Source organism: Moschus berezovskii, chromosome 17, assembly GCF_049115385.1.
Source record: "Moschus berezovskii isolate FMDL1 chromosome 17, NW_MosBer_1.0, whole genome shotgun sequence".
Lineage (NCBI taxonomy): Eukaryota > Metazoa > Chordata > Mammalia > Artiodactyla > Moschidae > Moschus > Moschus berezovskii.
In genome coordinates, this window is record NC_142476.1 from 28681664 (window position 1) to 28703237 (window position 21574).

The 21574-nt window shown below is 42.1% G+C and overlaps 2 long non-coding RNA genes across 10 annotated transcripts in view; one reads left to right on the forward strand and one right to left on the reverse strand.

Annotated features, from left to right (window-relative positions):
* Positions 1-11840, reverse strand: part of LOC148775099 (uncharacterized) — a 27981-nt gene extending 16141 nt beyond the window's left edge. Inside the window, exon 1 of the long non-coding RNA XR_016039599.1 lies at positions 11707-11840. This is a non-coding gene — a long non-coding RNA (uncharacterized LOC148775099). The remainder of the gene's footprint in view (positions 1-11706) is intronic.
* Positions 11680-21574, forward strand: part of LOC129551311 (uncharacterized) — an 82981-nt gene continuing 73086 nt past the window's right edge. For 7 of the 9 annotated variants that reach the window (XR_016039593.1, XR_016039597.1, XR_016039591.1 and 4 more), the window contains exons 1-3: positions 11680-11818; positions 12593-12639; positions 15718-15907. This is a non-coding gene — a long non-coding RNA (uncharacterized LOC129551311). The remainder of the gene's footprint in view (positions 11819-12592; positions 12640-15717; positions 15908-21574) is intronic. The other 2 variants (XR_016039592.1, XR_016039598.1) reach the window with 2 other exon arrangements.

Genomic DNA, 21574 nt, shown 5'->3' on the forward strand with positions numbered 1-21574 from the left:
GAGGAACCTGGCGGGTTGCAGTCCATGGGGTCACAAAGAGTTGGACATGACTTAGTGACTAAACAACAACAAGTTTCCTGGGGTCAGGACTCTGGGAGTGGCTTAGCTGGGTGGTTCTGCCTGAGAGTTTCTTGGGAGGCTAAGTCAAGCGGTCAGAGCTGCAGTCTGTGAAGATCTGACTGCACTGTAGGATCTGCTCAGTCACATGACTGATCACAAACTCAGTCACATGACCGGGCAGGAGGCGGCAGTTCCTTCTCACACAGGCCTCTCCACGGTGCCACTCACGACACGTTGTTTTTCAGTGCGAAAAGGAAAAAAGAAAGTGAAAGAGAGCGGGAGATGGAAGACACACTCTTTCTATAACCTAACCTTGGAAGTGCTATTCCATCACTTTTGCCATGCTTTGTATGCCAGAAGTGAATCACTAAAATTGTTCCGCACTTGGGACTTCCCTGGTGGTCCAATGGCTAAGATACCCAACGCAGGGACTCAAGTTGGAGCCCTGGTTGGGGCAGTAGATCCCACCTGCCACAGCTAAGGATTCTGTATGCAGCACCTGAGACCTGGCACAGCCAAATAAATATATAAAATAAAACATAAAATAAATTTGGTCCATGCTTTGAAGGAAAAGCTCCACCTCTTGAGGGGAGGAGTATCAAAGAATTTGTCGGGAAATCCTGATATATATCAGGATGGGCAGCTTTGGCCCTGAGACAATAGTAAGTACTACCTGGGGAGCAAGTGTTTTATTTATGGTTGTTTCCTTCCTTTGATTCCTGTTTTTAATTATTCCCACTTGTCTGTCACAGAGTGGAATTAAGGATTTCCCATTCAGTGTCTGCACTCAAGTGGGAGTGAAGGGTGATATGGTCACTTCCTTCCCTTTCTCCATCCCCAACAGCACACGGGTACTCTAGGAGCCATACAGGGAACCTGGAGCAGGCAAGAGGACAGAAGCAACATTTCCAAGGACCAAAAAAGCCCCAGAGTGGGTATGTGTATATAAAGTGAATTCCCAGACTGGGCTCCTATAGGTTTTCTAAAGCCAATTGCAACCCCTGCATTCATTTTAGCTCCACTACAATCCCAAACCTTCATGCTCCTCTGTGAGAGGTTTCCTTCCAGTCACGGATGCCTTTGATGGTCATTGTAATCCATATTTCACCTGGGTACTGTGGTGTTGGAGAAGACTCTTGAGAGTCCCTTATACTGCAAGGAGATCCAACCAGTCCATTCTAGAGGAGATCAATCCTGGATGTTCATTGGAGGGACTGATGCTAAAGCTGAAACTGCAATACTTTGGCCACCTCATGCGACGAGTTGACTCACTGGAAAAGACTCTGATGCTGGGAAAGGTTGAGGGCGGGAGGAGAAGGGGACGACGGAGAATGAGATGGCTGGATGGCATCACCGACTCTGTGGACATGAGTTTGAGTGAACTCCGGGAGTTGGTGATGGACAGGGAGGCCTGGCGTGCTGTGATTCATGGGGTCGCGGAGAGTCGGACACGACTGAGCGACTGAACTGAACTGAACTGAAAATGTTTGGAGAAGATATATACACAATAAGATGGGTTCCCACTAAACCTAGTTCCTGTCTAATCCTAACAACTGATATTATAGATCATCCCTTCTCCTGATTGATACTTAGGGAAAAAAAGCAAATCCTCAGCAGAATGAAGGCAGACTGAGAACCCCCCAAAAACCTCTGTGTTCTTACCACAGCATTCCCGGGAGAGACCCCTGTGGGGTTGCATTAATATTTCTGCCTGAATAATCAAGATCTGCGAGCCAGGGACATCTCCCAGGGTATAAGGTTGACATCAGTCACTTCGGGGAGCTTGAAACTATTGATATGGTCCTGCCATTTGTCTACACAACTATTGAGAAACCAATAAATACTTTTAGGGGCTACTAAGCTAGTGTGGATTGTGCGGTTTTCAGTAGAAATGCTGACTTATTCCAGAGGTGGTGACAGAGCATGGAAAGAATGGAAGGCTCTCATCTCAGATCTTACTTGTATCTAATCACTGAATCTCTCTTTGCCACCACTCACTCCACCCCCACTGTCCCTGGTCTCTGACCTGTTCTTTCTCTGCCTTTAAACAGACTGGAAAGCTCCAAGACCTGACTGAGTTCATCTCAAGAGAGACAGAATGTCTGGTGCCCTCGGAACATGTCAGCCCTTTTCTACTTAAGTGTAAGTGAAAGTTGTTCAGTCGTGTCCTACCCTTTGCGACCCCATGGACTGTATAGTCCATGGAATTCTCCAGGCCAGAATACTGGAGTGGGTAGCCTTTCCCTTCTCCAGGGGATCTTCCCAACCCAGGAATCAACCCAGGGTCTCCTGCATTGCAGGCAGATTCTTGCAGGAGATCCCAGGTCGATTTCTGGATTTGGAAGATACCCTGGAGAAAGGAGACTCCAGTATTCTTGCCTGGAGAATTCCATGGACTGTCTATGGAGTTGCAAAGAGTCGGGCACGACTCAACAACTCTCACTTCACTCTCTCTCTAGTGATTTCTGCTTATCCTCCTGGCAAAGAGTCCAAGAGAGCCCAGAAGCACTGAGCCCCAGGTGTCTTCCTTCCATCTGAGCTTCACCCAGCACAGCATGGCAGGCAGCAGGGTTATTTTGTTTTCATCAGCGATATTATGTAGCTAAAATTTTGAACATCACAACAGAAGGGAAAGGGAAGAGCAATCAAAGACATGGAGAGATGAGTGGTCCAGTGGTTAAGACCCCACCCTCCCAAAGCAGGGTGCAGGCATTTGACCTCTGGTTGGGGAATTAGGATCCTGCTTGGTGCCAAAGAAAAGAGAAGAAGACGTGGAGCAAGAACATAGAAAGAGGGCAAGAAGGAAGGAGGGGAAAAGTGGGAGAAAAAATGGAGGGCCGAGTGGAGGTGATGTTGTTTAGTTGCTAAGTCTTGTCCGACGTGGAGACAGGGAGACTATTTATTTCACTTGCTTGTTCATATATTCTTGGTCTCCAGAGATAAGATATGCTACCTAAAATGTTCTCTTCCCCTCCTTTGAGCTGGGTTGGAAGCTTCCTTTGGGTCACCATTTTTGGAGGAGCCTGCTGAGTGCCAGCTGCCTGCAGGCATCACCCCAGGACCCACTGGTGTTCTAGAAGGCTGCAGCTGCATGGTGTAGCACAGAGTGTTCTCAGTGACATACAAACTGGCATGGCACTGCCTCCATTCACTCGGCCTCCAACACAATTCCACGCTGACCACATGGGCCAGGGGCGGGTGAGTGGGAAAGCCCCAGAGGGTTCTGGAGACCTGAGGCCTTCTCTTCTGCCGTATTTCAGAAGATTAGAGCTCAGTCTCACCCACTTCCAGGAACTTAAGTAGTCATCAGGGACAGGTGCCAAAGACAGGGGGAAGGGTTCTGAGTTTGTACCACAAAATGTCACTTGGTTTCATTTACTTGAGTCGAATGAAAGCTGAAGTCAAAAGCAGTGGTGCTGAAGCAGGGATGACCTGCTCTATGTCCCAGGCCAGACGTTGCACTGACCGTTGGTATCAAAGATGTTGGTGCAGGAATGTGAATCCTAGAATATTTGAACTTGGAAGTCAGCCTAGGGCAGTCACCTAAACTTTCTTTTGGGTTATTCCTCTCTTGGATACTCTGGTTAAAACATACAAACAGAAGGAGTTACAGATAGTTATGGATATCCTTCTCAAATATGCTTTATTTATCATTTCAGTGTGTTAAAAATCTTCCTGAAGCCCAACCAGGGAATAAGGTTTAAAAACTCCTGCCCAACAGGTCATTTTGCGCAGAATTCCAAGTTCAGGAACTGTTTTTATAGCATCCATTAAAGGCGATCATGCAATTCATGCTCAAGCTCTATAAGGCAGGGAGGTCATTCTATCATAAGAAAGCCCTTCTTATTTATGAAATGCTTTATGCTTTTCTTCAAGATGAGGTAAAATTTCCTTCTTTGCAGCTGTTGTTATCTTTTTTTTCTTTCTTTTCATCTTTATCCTCATCCTGCCCTCTGAAATTATATAGCTCTCATGTCTACATTGAGTCATTTCTTTTTCACATTGAACATTCCCAGTTACTTTTGTTCTATAATGACTCCTAGATCCTTCCCCAGCCTGTTCTCATTCCTCTAGATATTTTCTGGATCATCGATCCAGTTCTAAAAGGTTGATTCTCTAGGACTATTCTAATAGGTGTAATTTTACAGTTCAGTTCAGTCGCTCAGTAGTGTCTGACTCTTTGCAACCCCATGAATCACAGCATGCCAGGCCTCCCTGTCCATCACCAACTCCCGGAGTTCACTCAAACTCATGTCCATCAAGTTGGTGATGCCATCTAGCCATCTCATTCTCTGTCGTCCCCTTCGCCTCCTGCCTCCAATCCCTCCCAGCATCAGAGTCTTTTCCAGTGAGTCAACTCGTCGCATGAGGTGGCCAAAGTATTACAGTTTCAGCTTCAGCATCAGTCCTTCCAATGAACACTCAGGATTGATCTCCTTTAGAATGGTCTGGTTGGATCTCCTTGCAGCCCAAGGGACTCTCAAGAGTCTTCTCCAGCACCACAGTTCAAAAGCATCAATTCTTCGGCGATCAGCTTTCTTCACAGTCCAACTCTCACATCCATACATGACCACTGGAAAAACCATAGCCTTGACTAGACGGACCTTGGTTGGCAAAGTAATGTCTCTGCTTTTTAATATGCTATCTAGGTTGGTCATAACTTTCCTTCCAAGGAGTAAGCGTCTTTTAATTTCCTGGCTGCAATCAGCATCTGCAGTGATTTTGGATCCCCCCAAAATAAAGTCTGACACTGCTTTCACTGTTTCCCCATCTATTTCCCATGAAGTGATGGGACCAGATGCCATGATCTTCGTTTTCTGAATGTTGAGCTTCAAGCCAACCTTTTCACTCTCCTCTTTCACTTTCATCAAGAGGCTCTTTAGTTCCTCTTCACTTTCTGCCATAAGGGTGGTATTATCTGCATATCTGAGGTTATTGATATTTCTCCTGGCAATCTTGATTCCAGCTTGTGCTTCTTCCAGCCCAGTGTTCCTCATGATCTACTCTGCATATAAGTTAAATAAGCAGGGTGACAGTATATGGCCTTGACGCACTCCTTTTCCTATTTGGAGCCAGTCTTTTGTTCCATGTCCAGCCTGCTTCTTCCCTCTTCTAGACATTACATTTCTAATTAATGTAAGAAAAATGTTGCTGACTTTTTGAAAGTCTTACCACACCTGTTGCTTTGCAGTCTATTTAAACCCTTGACAGCAGGACTGCATGGCTCTTAAACCAACATATACTGTGCCCTTGATTTTCAGGTTAGGTCTTCATTAGAATACAACATTTACCCTAAGTCAGAGAAATAGAAATATCATATGATATCGCTTACATAAAGGAATCTAAAAAATGATACAAATGAACTTTTACAAAATATAAACAGACTCCCAGACTTAGAGGACAAACTTACGGTTAACAAAGGGGAAAGATAGGTAGAGGAAGGATAAACTGGGAGTTTAGGACTGACATGTACACACTGTTACATTTAAAACGAATAACCAACAAGGACCAACTGTATAGCCCAGGGACTCTGCTCAGTATTATGTAATGGCCTAAATGGAAGAGAATTTGAAAAAGAATAGATACATGTATATGTATAAATGAATCACTTTGTTATACACCTGAAACTAGCACAACACTGTAAATCAACTATAATCCAATATAAAATAAACTGTTAATAAATAAATAAATACAATAGATAATCAACAAGGACCTATGTACAGCACAGGGAACTCTGCTCAATATTGTGTAATAGCCTAACTGAGAAAAGAATTTCTATATGTATATGTATAACTGAATCATTCTGCTGTATGGCTGAAACTAACACAACATTAAAATCAACTATAATCCAATATAAAATAAAAAATTTTTTAAAGTTTATCCTTGTTACAAATCACCTTACTGATTTTGGTACAAGTTTTTCAAGTCACTGTGACTTTTTTGAATTCATCTTTTTTCTCCTTTTTGAGTCACTGGCAAATCATGGAACTGTATTACTATAAATTCTTCAATCAAATAAATGACAAAAAAGAGAATAGAGGCAGATATAAGTAGAATGTTTTGTGCAAAACTATGAAAAATCTTCCTTTCAGGTTGGAATCAATTCATCAATTAATACACTGAATATTCATTGTTCCACCAGATCTCAATCCATCTAACTTTCATTTATCCAGTTTACATTATTTTCAATTTGCTTAGTTTATTCACAAGAGATTTTTTTCTTACTGAAATCAAGACAAATTTTGTCCTTATCTACTAGCTTAATGACACTATTGAAAAAAAGAAGAATAAGAAAATAAAGGAAGGAAGGAAGAAAGAAAACAAAAGAAAACTGGCCAGGTTGCCATGACTTGTTCTTAGTCTATTTGTCGTGATTTGTTGTGACCTTTTGTTTCTAATTACCATATGATAATTTGCTTTCATGACTTTTCTAAAATTTTGTTGGCATAAAAAAGCTTACCAGTCTCAAGAAATTGTTTAATTCTTAGAAAGGTAGTCTCCCAAGACTGAAACATGAAGAAATAGAAAATATGAATAGACCAGTCACAAGCACTGAAATTGAAACTGTGATTTAAAAACTCCAACAAACAAAAGTCCAGGACCTGATGACCTCACAGGCAAATTCTATCAAACATTTAGAGAAGAGTTAACACCTATCCTTCTGAAACTATTCCAAAAAATTGCAGAGGAAGGAAAACTTCCAAACTCACTCTATAAGACTACCCTCACTCTGATACCAAAACCAGACAAAGATACCACAAAAAAAGAAAATTACAGGTCAATACCACTGATGAACATAGATGCAAAAATCCTTAACAAAATACTAGCAATCCAAATCCAACAACACATTAAAAAATCATATACCATGATTAAGCCTTTGACTGTGTGAATCATAATAAACCATGAAAGATTCTTAAATAGTGGAGTACCAGACCACCTTAACTGTTTCCTGAGAAACCTATATGTGGGTCAAGAAGCAACATTTAGAACCAGACATGGAACAATGGACTGGCTCCAAATTGGGAAAGGAGTACTACAGGGTGATATATTGCCTCCATGCTTATTTAACTTATATGCTGAGTACACCATGTGAAATGCCAGACTGGAATCAATTGTCAGGAAAAATATCCAACAATCTCAGATATGCAGATAATACCACTCTAATGGCAGAAAGTGAAGAGGAATTAAAGAGCCTCTTGATGAGGATGAAAGAGGAGAATGAGAAAACTGGCTTAAACCTCAACATTCAAAAAACTAAGATCATGGCTTCTGGCTCCATCACTTCTCGGCAAACAGAAGAGGAAAGAGTGGAAGCAGTGACAGATTTTATTTTCTTAGGCTCCAAAATCACTGCGGACAGTGACTGTAGTCATGAAATTAAAAGATGCTTGCTTCCTGGGAAAAAAGCTATGATAAACCTAGACAGCATACTAAAGTCAGAGACATCACTTTGCCTACAAAGGTCTGTATAGCCAAAGCTATGGTTTTTCCAGTAGTCATGTATGAATGTGAGAGCTGCACCATAAAGAAGGCTGAGAACTGAAGAACTGATGCTTCTGAATTGTGGTGCTAGAGAAGACTCCTGAGCATCCCTTGAACTGAAAGATCAAACCTAGAGGAGATCAATCCCAAACATTCACTGGAAGGACTGATGCTGAAGCTGAAGCTCCAATAATTTGGCCACCTGATGCAAAGAGCTGACTCATTGGAGAAGATCCTGATGCTGGGAAAGACTAAAGGAAAAGGAAGAGATGGTTAAATAGCATCACTGACCCAATGGACATAAATTTTCACAAACTCCAAGAGATAGTGGAGGACAAAGCAACCTGGTGTGTTACAGTCCATGAGGCTGCAAAGAGTCAGATCCATCTTAGTGACTGAACAACAACAACATGATCAAGTGGGATTCATCCCAGGGACGCAGGGATTTTTCAGTGTTCACTAATCAACAAATGTGATACACCACATCAACAAATTGAAGAGTAAAAATGGTATCATCATCCCAGTAGATGCAGTAAAGGCTTTTGACATAATTCAGCGTCAATTTATGATAAAAACTCTCCAGAAAGTGGGCACAGAGGGAACTTACCTCAATATAATAAAGGCCTTATATGACAAACCTACAACTAACATCCTACTCAATGGTGAAAAGCTGAAAACATTTCCTTTAAGACCAGGAGCAAGACAAGATGTCCACTCTTGCCACATTTATTCAACATAGTTTTGGAAGTCCTAGCTATCACGATCAGAGAAGAAAAAGAAGTAAAGGGAATCCTTGGAAAAGAAGTTAAACTGTCCCTGTTTGCAGATGACATGATACTATACGCAGAAGATCCTAAAGATCTACTACTAGAGCTCATCAATGAAAATGGTAAAGTTGCAAGTTACAAAGTTAGTACACAGAAACTTGTTGCATTTTTCTATATTAACAATGAAAGATCAGAAAGAGAAATTCAAGAAATAATTCCACTTAACATCACATCAAAAAGAATAAAATACCTAGGAATAAACTTGCCTAAAGAGACAAAAGGCTTGTACTCCAAAAACTATAAGATGCTGATGAGAGAAATCAAAGAAGACACAAACAAATGGAAAGATATGCCATGTTTGTGGACTGGAAGGATCAATATTATAAAAATGCTGTACCATCCAAGGTAATCCACAGATTTAATGCAATCCCTATCAAATTACCAATGGCATTTTTTCATAGAACTAGAACAAAAAAATCTCAAAATTTTTATGGAGACACAAAAGACCCTGAATAGCCAAATCAATTTTGAGAAAGCAAAACAGAGCTGGAAGAATCAGGCTCCCTGACTTCAGACTATACTACAAAGTTACAGTCATCAAAACAGTATGGTATCCACCCAAAAATAGAAATATAGATCAATGGAACAGGATAGAAAACCCAGAAATAAACCCACATACCTATGGTGAATTAAGCTATGAAAAGGAGGCAAGACTACACAATGTTGGAAAGACCATCTCTTCAACAAATGGTGCTGGGAAAACTAGACAGGTACATGTTAAAAAAAAAAAAGAAACTAGATTATTCTTTAACACAGTACAGAAAAATAAGTTCAAAATGGATTAAAGACCTAAATGTGAAACCAGACACTATCAAACTCCTAAAGGAAAACAAAGGCAGAATATTCTCTGTCATAAATCACAGCAATACCTTTTTTTAAAGAAATCTATCTCCTAGAATAATGGAAATAAAAGCAAAAATAAACAAATGGGACCTACTTAAACTCAAAAACTTTTGCACACCAAAGGAAACAATATACAGAATGAAAAGACAATCTGCAGGTTGGGAGAAAACATTTGCAAATGATGTGATGGACAAGGGATTAGTCTCCAAAATTTATTAATACAAACAGCCCATGATGGTTAATGGCATCAAAACAAACAACCCACTCAAAAAATAGGCAGAAAACCTAAATAGACATTTCTCTGAAGAATACATACAGATGGCCAATAGGCACATGAAAGGATGTTCAACATTGTTAATTATTCAGTTCAGTTCAGTCGCTCAGTCATGTCCGACTCTTTGCGACCCCATGAATCACAGCACGCCAGGCCTCCCTGTCCATCACCAACTCCCGGAGTTCACTCAAACTCATGTCTATCGAGTCAGTGATGCCATCCAGCCATCTCATTCTCTGTCGTCCCCGTCTCCTCCTGCCCCCAATCCCTCCTAGCATCAGACTCTTTTCCAGTGAGTCAACTCATCGCATAAGGTGGCCAAAGTATTGGAGTTTCAGCTTTAGCATCAGTCCTTCCAATGAACACCCAGGATTGATCTCCTTTAGAATGGACTAGTTGGATCTCCTTGCAGTCCAAGGGACTCTCAAGAGCCTTCTCCAACACCACAGTTCAAAAGCATCAATTCTTCGGCGATCAGTTTTCTTCACAGTTCAATTCTCACATCCATACATGACCACGGGAAAAACCATAGCCTTGACTAGACGGACCTTGGTTGGCAAAGTAATGTCTCTGCTTTTTAATATGCTATTAGAGAAATGCAAAATCAAAACTACAATGAGATACTACCTCATACCAGTCAGAATGGCTATTATCAAAAAATCCACAAACAATAAATGCTAGAAAGGGTGTGGAGAGAAGGGAACCTTCCTGCACCACTGGTGGGAATGTAAATTGGTACAGTTCTATGGAGAACAAATGAAGGTTCCCTCAAAAACTAAAAATAGAGCTACCACATGACCCTGTAAGCCCACTCATGGATATACATCAGGACAAAAACATGATCTGAAAGGATACATGCACCCCAATGTTCACTGCACCACTGTTTACAACAGCCAAAACATGGAAGTAACCTAAATGTCCATCAACAGAGAAATGGATAAAGAAGATGTGATACATACATACAATGGAACATTACTCAGCCGTTAAAAGGAATGAAATAACGCCTTTTGCAGCAACATGGATGAACCTAGAGATTGTCATATTGAATGAAATGAGTCAGAGAAGGAGAAATATAACACCCCCTATATGTGGAATCTAAAAAGAAATGCTACAATTGAATTTATAAAACAAAAAGAGACTCAGAGAATGAACTTATGGTTGTCTGTACACACTGTCATGTCTAAAATGAATAACCCATCAGGACCTACTGTACAGCACATGGAACTCTGCTCAATGCTATGTGGCAGCCTGGATGGGAGGGGAGTAGGGGAAAATGAATACATGTATATGTATGATTGAGTCCCTTCACTGTTCACCTGAAACTGTCACACAACATTGTCAATCGGCTATACTCCAATATAAAATGAAAAGTTTTTTTAAAAAAAAGGATTTTGGGGGAAAAAAATAATTGAAGCCCTCCCAGTATGGCCTCTGTCCCATTGTGTCACCTTCCCTCTCCACAGAAGTTATCACAGCCTGAATTTCACATTACTCAGTCCTTTGCTTCACTTTATGGCTTGGCACACGTGTAATTCTAAACAATAGAGTGTTTGATTTCTAAATTAACTTGTTCAACGCCTCTCTTCCCACTTAACTCTGAGAAGAGGAATTGTGTGGTTTCTGGTCTCTGGTCAGTTCAAGCCTCAACCGTGGCCTTTAGCACATAGCAGGGACTTAGATGTTTACAGATTTTATGTCTATTCTTATTTTAAAAAAATGCTCACCAGGTTTGCTGCTGTACGGCAGAAACCAACACAGCATTGTAAAGCAATTATCCTCCGACTGAGAATAAATTTAAAAGAAAAAAAGCTTACCAGTCTAACTACCAAAGTTTGTATTTTAAAAACTTAGGGCAGCAATCACCCAGTGTACAGTATTCTGGCTTCCGTCGTGCTAAGGTTACTGAGAGTGGTTCCAGGAGCACTTTAGCAGGTAGTCCTCCCCTCCCCCACCCCCAGCTGGCCCCACCGCTTGGCAGGCGGTTAGCTGGGATTTTTGTTTCTTTGCCTCAGAGGAAGGTTGGGTTGCTGGGTGGAAATCTGAAGCTACTGGCAGCCTAGCAGTCCTCAAGTGAAAGCTCAAACGCTTTAAATCTTACAGGGAACGGGCACAGGGGGCTCCACAAGAAAGGGAACGTCTGAAAAGATTTAAAGGAAGTGCTCTTCAAGACAGAAGAGACATGGATACGGTTTTAGGGCTCAGGAAGGAGACAGGACTGACCTGAAGAGGCTGGGCCAGAGCAGTGAGCCGGCCATGTGCTTCCAGGGACTGCAGGCATTGACATCACCTGCAGCAGCGGCTTGCCACCTTTTCCTTCTGTTCTGGGCACCAGGTAATTCTTCTGAATTTCTTTCCAGCTCTGGGCAGGGTCAGGGACACAGCAACCCAGGCTTGGAGTACACCAAGGGCCCCACTTAGAGGAGGCGAGTAGGGCAGCTTTTGCCTTGTCAGTGCAGCCAGACGACTCACCCTGGAGCTGCGTTTGCAGAGCAAGGACACCTTTAACTGAGCTTGTAAATCTATCTGGAATGGCTGAGTAGAGATTCTGATGGAGAGTATGAGGTTGCTGAAGCTACCAGGGCACCTCAGTATCACTCCTATTGGCTTCAGATTTCATTTAATTAAAGCAGATGAAGTAAAATAACATTTTATGTGTGTAAATTCAGAGGTCTTTACCCTATCTTTGGCACCTCTTGACATCTATCCAAGTTCCTAGCAGATACTCAATAAGTGTTGAATGAGTGGATGAATTCTTAATGGAGCTGAGTTACCCATTTATATTCCTTAATCTTTTAGGCATGTGCTTGAAAAAAAAGTGTAAATAAAAATCTCTATTATAAAAGACTGTGTAAAGTTTTTGTATTTTTTGTAATTCTCCTCCTGGCATCAGTAATTACTGCATACTAGGTGCTGTTTTTTGTTTGTTTTTATTAGAATAGTTATTTTACAATGCTGTGTTAGTTTTTGCTGTACAACAACGTGAATCAGCTCTATGTAAACATATATCCCCTCCCTCTTGAACCTCATTCTGCTAGGTGCTGTTGATCCATTTAACTTCACAAGAATCCTATGAGCTACAGTCACTATTGTTTTTTCCATTTTACAGACAAAGCTGAGGCACGTAAAGCTTAAGCCACTTGCCAAAGGCCACACGTGAGTAAAGGCATAGTTAGGATCTGATCCCAGGCAGTCCAGTTCCACAGGTTCCTGGAACTCTGCGGTCTGTCATCCTTAAAATGGCAATGGCAGTGATAACCGTCCTGAGCCTACCACGACTGCTTCAGGGACATAGTAAATGTGAAAGTGCTTTGTAACTTGCGCAACGTGGCATTGTCGTACATTAATTTTAGTTACTTACAAGTGTAACAGAGCCCTTTCTCTTGTTTTAACTTTTTGTGATGTGGCCAGTTTTATTTTGTGTCCTTGGCTCCTACTCCTTTGTCTTTATGTTTCACAAACAGAACGTTTCTAACTCAAGTTTAAGTTTTGACTTTTTGGTTCCTTGGCGTGTTCCTCTGAAACCTCTCCTAACTCTAAATGGCGTAAATCAAAGAAGCGATCACCTCTGTACACGTCTTGTTAATGGAGGCACAAAGTAATCTGAGATAAAGCCTCAGTGCTCATAGACACAGTTCAAAACTATGGCGGCTTGTGGAGGGAAGGGATGGTTAAGAGAGTTTGGGTTAGACATGTACACATTGTTATATTTAAAATGGATAACCAGGACTTCCCTGGTTAAGAATCTGCCTGCTAATGCAGGGGACATGGGTTTGATCCCTGGTATGGGAAGATTCCACATGCTGCAGAGCAGCTAAGCCTATGAGCCGCAAGTTCTGAAGCCTGCGCACTTTAGAGCCTGTGCTCTGCAACAAGTGAGAAGCCCACACACCACAACTAGAGTGTAGCCCCCGCAACAACAGACACCCAATGCAGCCAAAAATAAATGAATAAAAAATAAATTAAAAAATTTAAATACATAACCAACAAGGACATGCTGTTTAGCACAGGGAAATCTGCTCAATGTCATGTGGTAGCCTAGATGGGAGGGGAGTCTGGGGGAGAATGGATTCATGTATATGTATGGCTGGGTCACGGTGCTGTGGACCTGAAACTATCACAGCATGCTCCAAGATAAAATAAAAAGTTTAAACAAAAATAAAACAGACGAAAGGGATACAGTGGCTTGATGCTGAGATGAGGAGTGTGGCTCCCTGGAAAGGAACCTGGTGCTGCCACTCTGCTTGGGGTGGGGGGCGGAGAGGGGTACGTGCTGTTTCTACAAACACTGAACGCTACTCTCAATTTTCGACTTTTTTTTGTAAAAGCAAAAATCCTCTTTGGATTTGTTACCAAAACAAGTACTAGGTCTTTAGGTCTTTCCTGAAATCAAAGGGGGCATAAAGGAACCCAGAATAAGGTGAACTTCTAAAAAGCAGGGGATACCTGTATGTCAAATCCATTTGACATAATTTCATTATCGCTTTTCTTTTGTGATATGAAAAGACTAAGTGTAATGATAATTATTTTATTATATTATTGTTTAAAAATTTTATTTATGTATGTGTATATGTATTTGACTGTGCTGAGTCTTCATTGCTGACCACAGGCTTCTCACTGCAGTGGCTTCTCTTGTTGCAGAGCACGGGTTCTAGGTGTGTGGGCTTCAGTAGCTGTGGCACATGCAATCCTTTTGCACCAAGGATCAAAGCCATGTCCCCTTCATTGGCAAGCATGACTCTCAACACTGGACTTATCAGGGAAGTCCAGATTCTATCATATTCTGAAAGAACTGCCACAAGGGCTAAAACGATCAGATGAATGAAGAAGAAAAACCAACTTGAGTTTTCCACTATGATTCTCAGTTTCCTGGGCTCTTCACACCTAAGTACATACTAGCAACCTAACAGGCAACCTATTTCGTCTTCGTGCTTAGTTGCTCAGTCATGTCTGACTCTTTGCATGTCTGACTCTTTGCGTGGCTCAGTCGTGTCTGACTCATGGACTATAGCCCACCAGGCTCCTCTGTCCATGGGGTTCTCCAGGCAAGAATACTGGAGTGGGTACCCATTTCCTTCTCCGGGGGATCTTCCTGACCCAGGGATTGAACCTGGCTCTCCTGCACTACAGGTGGATTCTCTACCAGCTGAGCTACCAGGGAAGCTATAGAGTTAGTGTATTCCTTGACCATATAATTTTTGCTTTCAAAACGCAGTGGACTTGTTTGTATGCTGTTTGTTTTTAACTGGTAGGGATATATTAGACTAAACTAGTACTAAGCTTTCACTTCCCCATCACCTTTTCTTCAAACATCACAATCATGTATATGAAAGATGGTCCTCTACAATTCCAAACTAACCGAAGAGTTCTGGGTTCCCAGCACCATCTTCTTTCTACAACTTTGGTAATGGGGCAAATTAGAAACTTGCAGAATCAGGGACCCCCACCTCCAGAGGAGGAAGAGAGCGAGTACATATTTTTAAGAACCATCCCAAGGACTTCCCTGGTGGTCCAGTGGCTAACACACTGCACTCTCAGTGCAGGAAGCCCGGGTTCTATCCCTGGTCAGGGAACTAGATCCCACATGCTGCAACTAAAGATCCCACCTGCCACAACTAAGACTCAGCACAGCCAAAAAAAAAGAACCATCCCATATAATTCTGCTCAATCAAATTTAGGAAATACCTCTTAGCTTCAGAGTGTGGACCAACTCCTGATTCTGGACTCAAAGGATCTAGCTCACTCTCCATCTGGCATCAATTTACTTAAGTTCATCAAGAGTAATTCGCTATACTTGTGAAGTGGGACTCATAACACCCCAAGCTGCCCAAGGAGCTTGTTGCTACAAAGCCTAGTCTCCTCACTCAGGAATTAGGAATATTCTGGACTGCATTTTGAATGGATCACCCAATACTAATTTCATCAAGTCCCCATCCCTATTTTTCCCAATCCAGCCAGAGCTCCAAACCGCAGCCTTTATCACAGGGCCTCTCATATCCCTGCTATTCCACATATCCCCTAATGTGGACCAATTTATTCCTCCCTTCCCCACAACTGACCTCTCCATTGTGCTCGCTGGAACTCCTGTCTTGTAATCAGCAAACTTGCTTTTTTTTTTTCCATTGGCATATATTTGCTTTACAATGTTGTGTTAGTTTCTGCTGTTCAGCAAAATGAATCAGTTATATATACACATACACACCCATTTTTTTTTTTGATTTCCTTCCCATTTAGGTCATCACAGATCACTGAGCAGAGTTCCCTGTGCTATACAGTAGCTTCTAATTAAGTTTATTTAGCCACGCTGAGCATGTGGGATCTAGTTCCCTGACCAGGGATTGAACCTATGTCCCCTGCACTGGGAGCGTCGTGTCTTAGCCACTGGACCACCAGGGAAGTCCCCTGGACCAAGTGAAAAAGCAAGGTGGGTGCACACAAAAAGCAGACACACAAAAAACACACACACTTCCAAATACATTTATATGCTTATATTCATAGACTATTCCTGGTAAAATTTACAAGTACTGATAGTGACTTACTTGAGACAGGGATAAGAGAGAATTGTTTGTGGTTGTTTTTCTCTACAGTTTGGAGTTTTTTTTTAAAAAAAGCATGCATTTATCATCTTTTCCGAGGGAAAAAAGTGCCTCCGTTTTTTAAGCACATGGCTCTAAGTCTACAGCACTGAGTCAGTGAAGGAGCATTGTCTGATCTTCTTGCCTTTGGGCAAGTCATTTAATCCTGCTGAGATTTTCCATCACCTACAACATGGTTACAATGATATACAGCCCTCAGGATTAAGTAAGGTCACTCTGTGGACGTGCCAAAGCACACGAGTAGGGAACACAGCTGGTATCAAACGAATGCTCGGTAGCCTCCGTTTCTGTTCCTGCAACCATAGGTAGCGCCCTGGGTACATCATCTATTGCGGCTTGAGTTTCCTTTCTTATGCCAGGAAAGTTGCTGTGAATGCCACAGCTATTTAAATCAACTGACCTTTCCAGTTAAGGTTCCGGACAACCTCTATCTTAGGTTGGAGATGACTAAAGCTGCTGATGACAGAGGCAACTGGTGGTGTATTGGGAGGTGTGGCAGGGGTGGGGCTGAGCCTTCCTCAGACCCTATGACCTACTGGCTCTCATGCTCTACAAATTTCTCTTGTTAGAGATGCCTGCCGGCTGCACACTGTAATCTCGGAGAAGACAGAAATAGCTGGGCTCATGGTTCCAACTCCTATTCTTTGGGAATGGGACTTGGGCCTGAAGTTTTTTCTACCTTTGCCAGAATTTTAATTCCCTTTATTGCCTTGGCTGCCTCAAGCCTTCTCCTGAGGATGATGGAGCTTTGTCAAAGCAGTAGGGTTGGGCTGGCAGGCTTTCCAGAGGACGTAAACTACAGAAACATGCAAGAACATTGTCTCCTTAAGAAGCACCATCAGGGTATCCCCGTCCCACCTTGTTCGTTAAAGCCACGTGACCTCACTAAGGGAACTCATGTGCTTCAAACACCTCCTACCCCAATTTCTACCAGCTCCACGTAGTCCTGTATTCATCACATAATCTAAACAAAAGCAATGAGCTTGCTGACTGCAGATAGTAAAATCACCCCCACACACTACCATAACTGTTACCAAACTCTTCCTTGAATTAAGCTAAACTTGCCCAGGGTTCAACAGCTGCCATGGTCTCCACAAAGTTTTACGCAAATACCTTTATAGTATGAGAAGCAGCTTATACAGAGCTCCACTTGACCCTCAGGGCTTTCATTTATAAAAAGGTTTTACAAAGGGTTAATTTTATATGTCAACTAGGCTGGCCCATGGTGCCCACCCATGGTTTCTGTTTCTGTGAAGGCATTTTTGTGTTATATCTTTTTCTTTTTTTAAACCTTGGCTGTGCTGGATCTTCACTGGGGCGCGCGGGCTTTCTTAGAGGACGGGCTCTAGAGCTCTAGGGCTCAGTAGTTGCAGCTCACAGGCTTAGTTGCCCCGAGGCATGTGAGATCTTAGTGTCCTGACCAGGGATAGAACCCACATCCTCTGCATTGCAAGGCAGATTTTTAATCACTAGACCACCAAGGAAGTCCCTCTGTAAAGGTGTTTTTGGATGAGGTTAACATTTAAACTGATGGACTTTGGGAATTTCCTGGCAGTCCAGTGACTGGGACTCTGTGGGGCCACTTCAAGGGACACAGGTTCGATTCCTGGTTGGGGGACTAAGATCCTACAGGTCTCGGGGCATGGCCAAATAAAATAAAATAATTGATGGACTTTGAGAAACAGTGTGGATGGGCCTCATCTAATCTGCTGAAGAACTTAGTGAAAAAAAGAGTGACTTTCCCTGAGCAAGAAGGAATTCTGTTGCGACTCAAACTGCAACTCTTCTCTGAATCTCTACTTCTTTTGTATGTGCCAAGCCTCTGTAATTGCATGAGCCAATTCCTTAAAATAAACCTCTCTCTCTCCCACTCTTTCCCTATCTCTTTCTCTCTCACTTCATATATATATTTATTTATAGATAAGCATATATATATTTACAAATTTTGTCCTAGGAGAAAGTAGAACCTAATTAGTTTTTACCAGCATCTTTACCAAGATAAAAAAAAAAAAGCACACATCGAAAAAAACTAGAAAAAATATGTTAAATGTTAAATACTAGAACTATGGTTGATTTTCCTACATTTAAAAATGTTTAGTAAGGTGAGAATGTATAACGTTATGATGAAAACGTTTAAAATTAATTTCTTAATAGGGAACTTTATGTTATAAAATGATAGGGTTTTTAAGTAAAACAAAACAAAAACAGTGTGTTTGCTATGCAAATATAGCTTCAAATCAACTAGCCCAGGACTCTCTTTCAACCAGATGCTCCCACTAAGACCCTCTAGGAATCCAGCTCAGAGAGTGGGGCTGCCCATCTCCCCAGATTCAGATGTGACCAACAGTCTATGAAGGCCAATGTCATGCAAAGCTTGATCTGGGTGCACTTGCTCTCAGCGAGCCTTCATCTGATTCTCAGCAGTCCTCTAGATGTGCTCATTGGCTTCAGTTGTGTCTGAGTCTCTGTGACCCCATGGACTGTAGCCCGCCAGCCTCCTCTGTCCATGGGATTATCCTGGCAAGAATACTGGAGTGGGTTGCCATTTCCTCCTCGAGGTGATAGGTACACTATTCTCACTTAGCAGATGAAGAGACTGAGGTTCCAAGAAATGATGTGATTTGCTTAAGAGGCAGAGCCAGGATTTGAAACCTAATTTCCTACCTCCAGTTCCCATCATGGTTGCCTTTGCTGAAATCCCAGAAGATGTGAGAGAGGGCAATACCCAGAGTCTGGTTCATTCTAATTCAGCTTTTGTATTGGAGCAGGTATCACATGAAAAAAATGCTTATGATCAAAATTTTGTGTATCACTTCCAGGAATTGAGCCACTCCCCATTTTTTGGCCTTTTATAGTTGGCCTTGGAACTGTCATGGCACTGGTGGATGCCATTTAGCTTGTTGTTGTTCAGTCGCTAAGTGCTGTCTGAGTCTTTGCAGCCCCATGGACCGTAGCATGCCAGGCTTCCCTGTCCTTCACTATCTCCCAGAGTTTGCTCATATTCATGTCCATTGAGTTGGTGATGCTCTGCTGCCCTTTTCTCCTTTTGCTTTCAATACTTCCCAGCAACAGGGTCTTTTCCAAAGAGTTGGCTCTTCGAATCAGGTGGCCAAAGTATTAGAGGTTCAGCTTTAGCATCAGTCCTTCAAGTGAATGTTCAGGGTTGATTTCCTCTAGGATTGACTGGTTTGATCACCTTGCAGTTTAAGGGACTCTCAAGAGTCTTCTCTAGTACCACAACTCAAAAACATCAATTCTTTGGCACTCAGCCTTCTTGATGGTCCAGTTCTCCCATCTATACATTACTAATGGAAAAACCATAGCTTTGACTAGTAAGCCCTTTGTTGGCAAAGTGATGTCTTTGCTTTTTAATAGCTGTCTAGGTTTGTTATAGCTTTACTTCAAAGGAGCAAGCATCTTATAATTTCATGGCTGCAGTTACCATCTGCAGTGATTTTGGAGCCCAGAAAAATAAAGTCTGTCATTGCTTCTACTTTCTCCCCTTCTATTTGCCAGGAAGTGATGGGACGATCTTGAATACTGAGTTTGGAGTTTTAGTTTGTAAGTGTATAACAGTGAACATATAATGAGGCTCAAGGTCCACTGGAAGCTGAATCTTGTGCCATCTTGGACTCAGTTTTTTATCATGTCCTATGGTTCTGTCATGCTTTTAAAGGTTGTGCCCTGCCCCCTTCCCTCCTGTTTCATGGAAATCCCATCAGGGGAGATTTGGCCTATCTGAAAGGACAAAGATTGCCTTGGGGAACATAATCCATTTCCAGGGTGTGTGCCATTCTTTTCCCTTCTCCTAAGCTCTTTTTGGGGACTCCTGAAATGTCCCCATCCCTTGCCCGCTTTTGAAACAAGTGTTTAGGGAGCTGCCCAGGCAGGTTCAAACAAACAGCTGCCAAAGCCCCAGCCCTTCCCCTGCCACACTTGCTGCTGCTGTGTGTAGAGTGGGATCTATGGCCATAAACACTGGAGTCAAGTTGCAGACACTCAGCTTTCTAGCAGACTGTCCTTCTGCCCTGTGTTTTTGCTTAGAGGGATTTGAAGCCTCGTGCATCTCCCCTCCCTCCATTGCACGATTCTCTGAGTTTTTGAGGGCTGTGGCTCCATCTGATTCCCGGTGTGTCTGGCACATGCTCTGGGCCTGGTGGTCCCAAGGGACCTTGGAGTGGAGAGGCAATTCCTTTACATTTTCAAAGCCAGACTTGGCTAAGGCCTTTCTGGCATCTCTATTCTTTCCCCAAAATGAACCTCTCTAGAGTCCTATGTGATTGTTAGACCACATTTGTCAGCAAGGAACCTGACTGTGGACTTAACCAAAACAGGTTTATTTTTCCCACACAACAAGAAGTCAGAGGTGAGACTTCCACGGTGGTCCAGTGGCTAAGATGCTATGCTCCCAATGCCAGGAGGCCCAGGTTTGATCCTTGGTCAGGGAACTAGATCCCACATGCCACAACTAAGACCTGATGCAGCCAAATAAATAAGTAAATTTTTTTAAAAAAGAGAGAGAGAGAATATCCAACCAAACAAAGAAATATGTCTCTTAAAAAAATTATAAAAGGAAGAAGTCAGAGGTAACTGCCTAGGCTATACAGCAGTGCTGGGATATAATCAAGGTACCAAACTCCTCAGAAGATGTTTTTGCTCCACGATCCTTAGTATGTGGCTCTTCTCATAGTCTAAAGATGACTTTTGCATCTCTTAGCATTACTGAGGAAGGATGCTGCCTTCTCTTTTTTGCTTTTAAGTATGGGGCTTCCCAGGTGGTGCTAGTGGTAAAGAACCCACCTGCCAATGAAGCAGACGTAAGAGATGTAGATTCGATCCCTGGGTCAGTAAGATCACCTGGAGTAAGGAAATGGCAACCCATTCCAGTACTCTTGCCTGGAGAATCCCATGGACAGAGGAGCCAGGCGGGCTATGGTCCACAGGGTTGCAAAGAGTCGGACATGACTGAAGTGACTTAGCACACACATGAAAGCAATTATTTTATTTAAATGAATGATCCATAAATTCACTGGGCTTGTAAAAATTTAGAACATTACAGAGAAGGCTAAAGGCATCCTTTCACTGTTCCTTTTCCCAGTCCCTGGAAGTGAACAATGTTCTCACTTTTTTCTTTTCCTTCAGAACTTTTCCTGCATATTTCATACATTTGTATATGCCCATGGAAAATATGAAGCTTTTAAAAATTTTCATGTGTATCATATTGTATGGATGGTCCTTCAACCTTTTTCTTCCCTTTGCAATTCAACTGCATATTTTGGCAATCTATCCTTTTATTACATGTAGCTTTCTCAAGTTTTCTTCTACTTTCTATTTCTAAACTGCTTCCCGATATTTCCTAATATGAATATATTACTCTAGCTTCTACAGCCAGCCAATCCCCTATTAACTGACACATAAGTCATTTCCAATTTAGGATACTGAAGAAACATGATCCACAGATCATTCTTATCCACATGGCTCTTTTGTATATATAG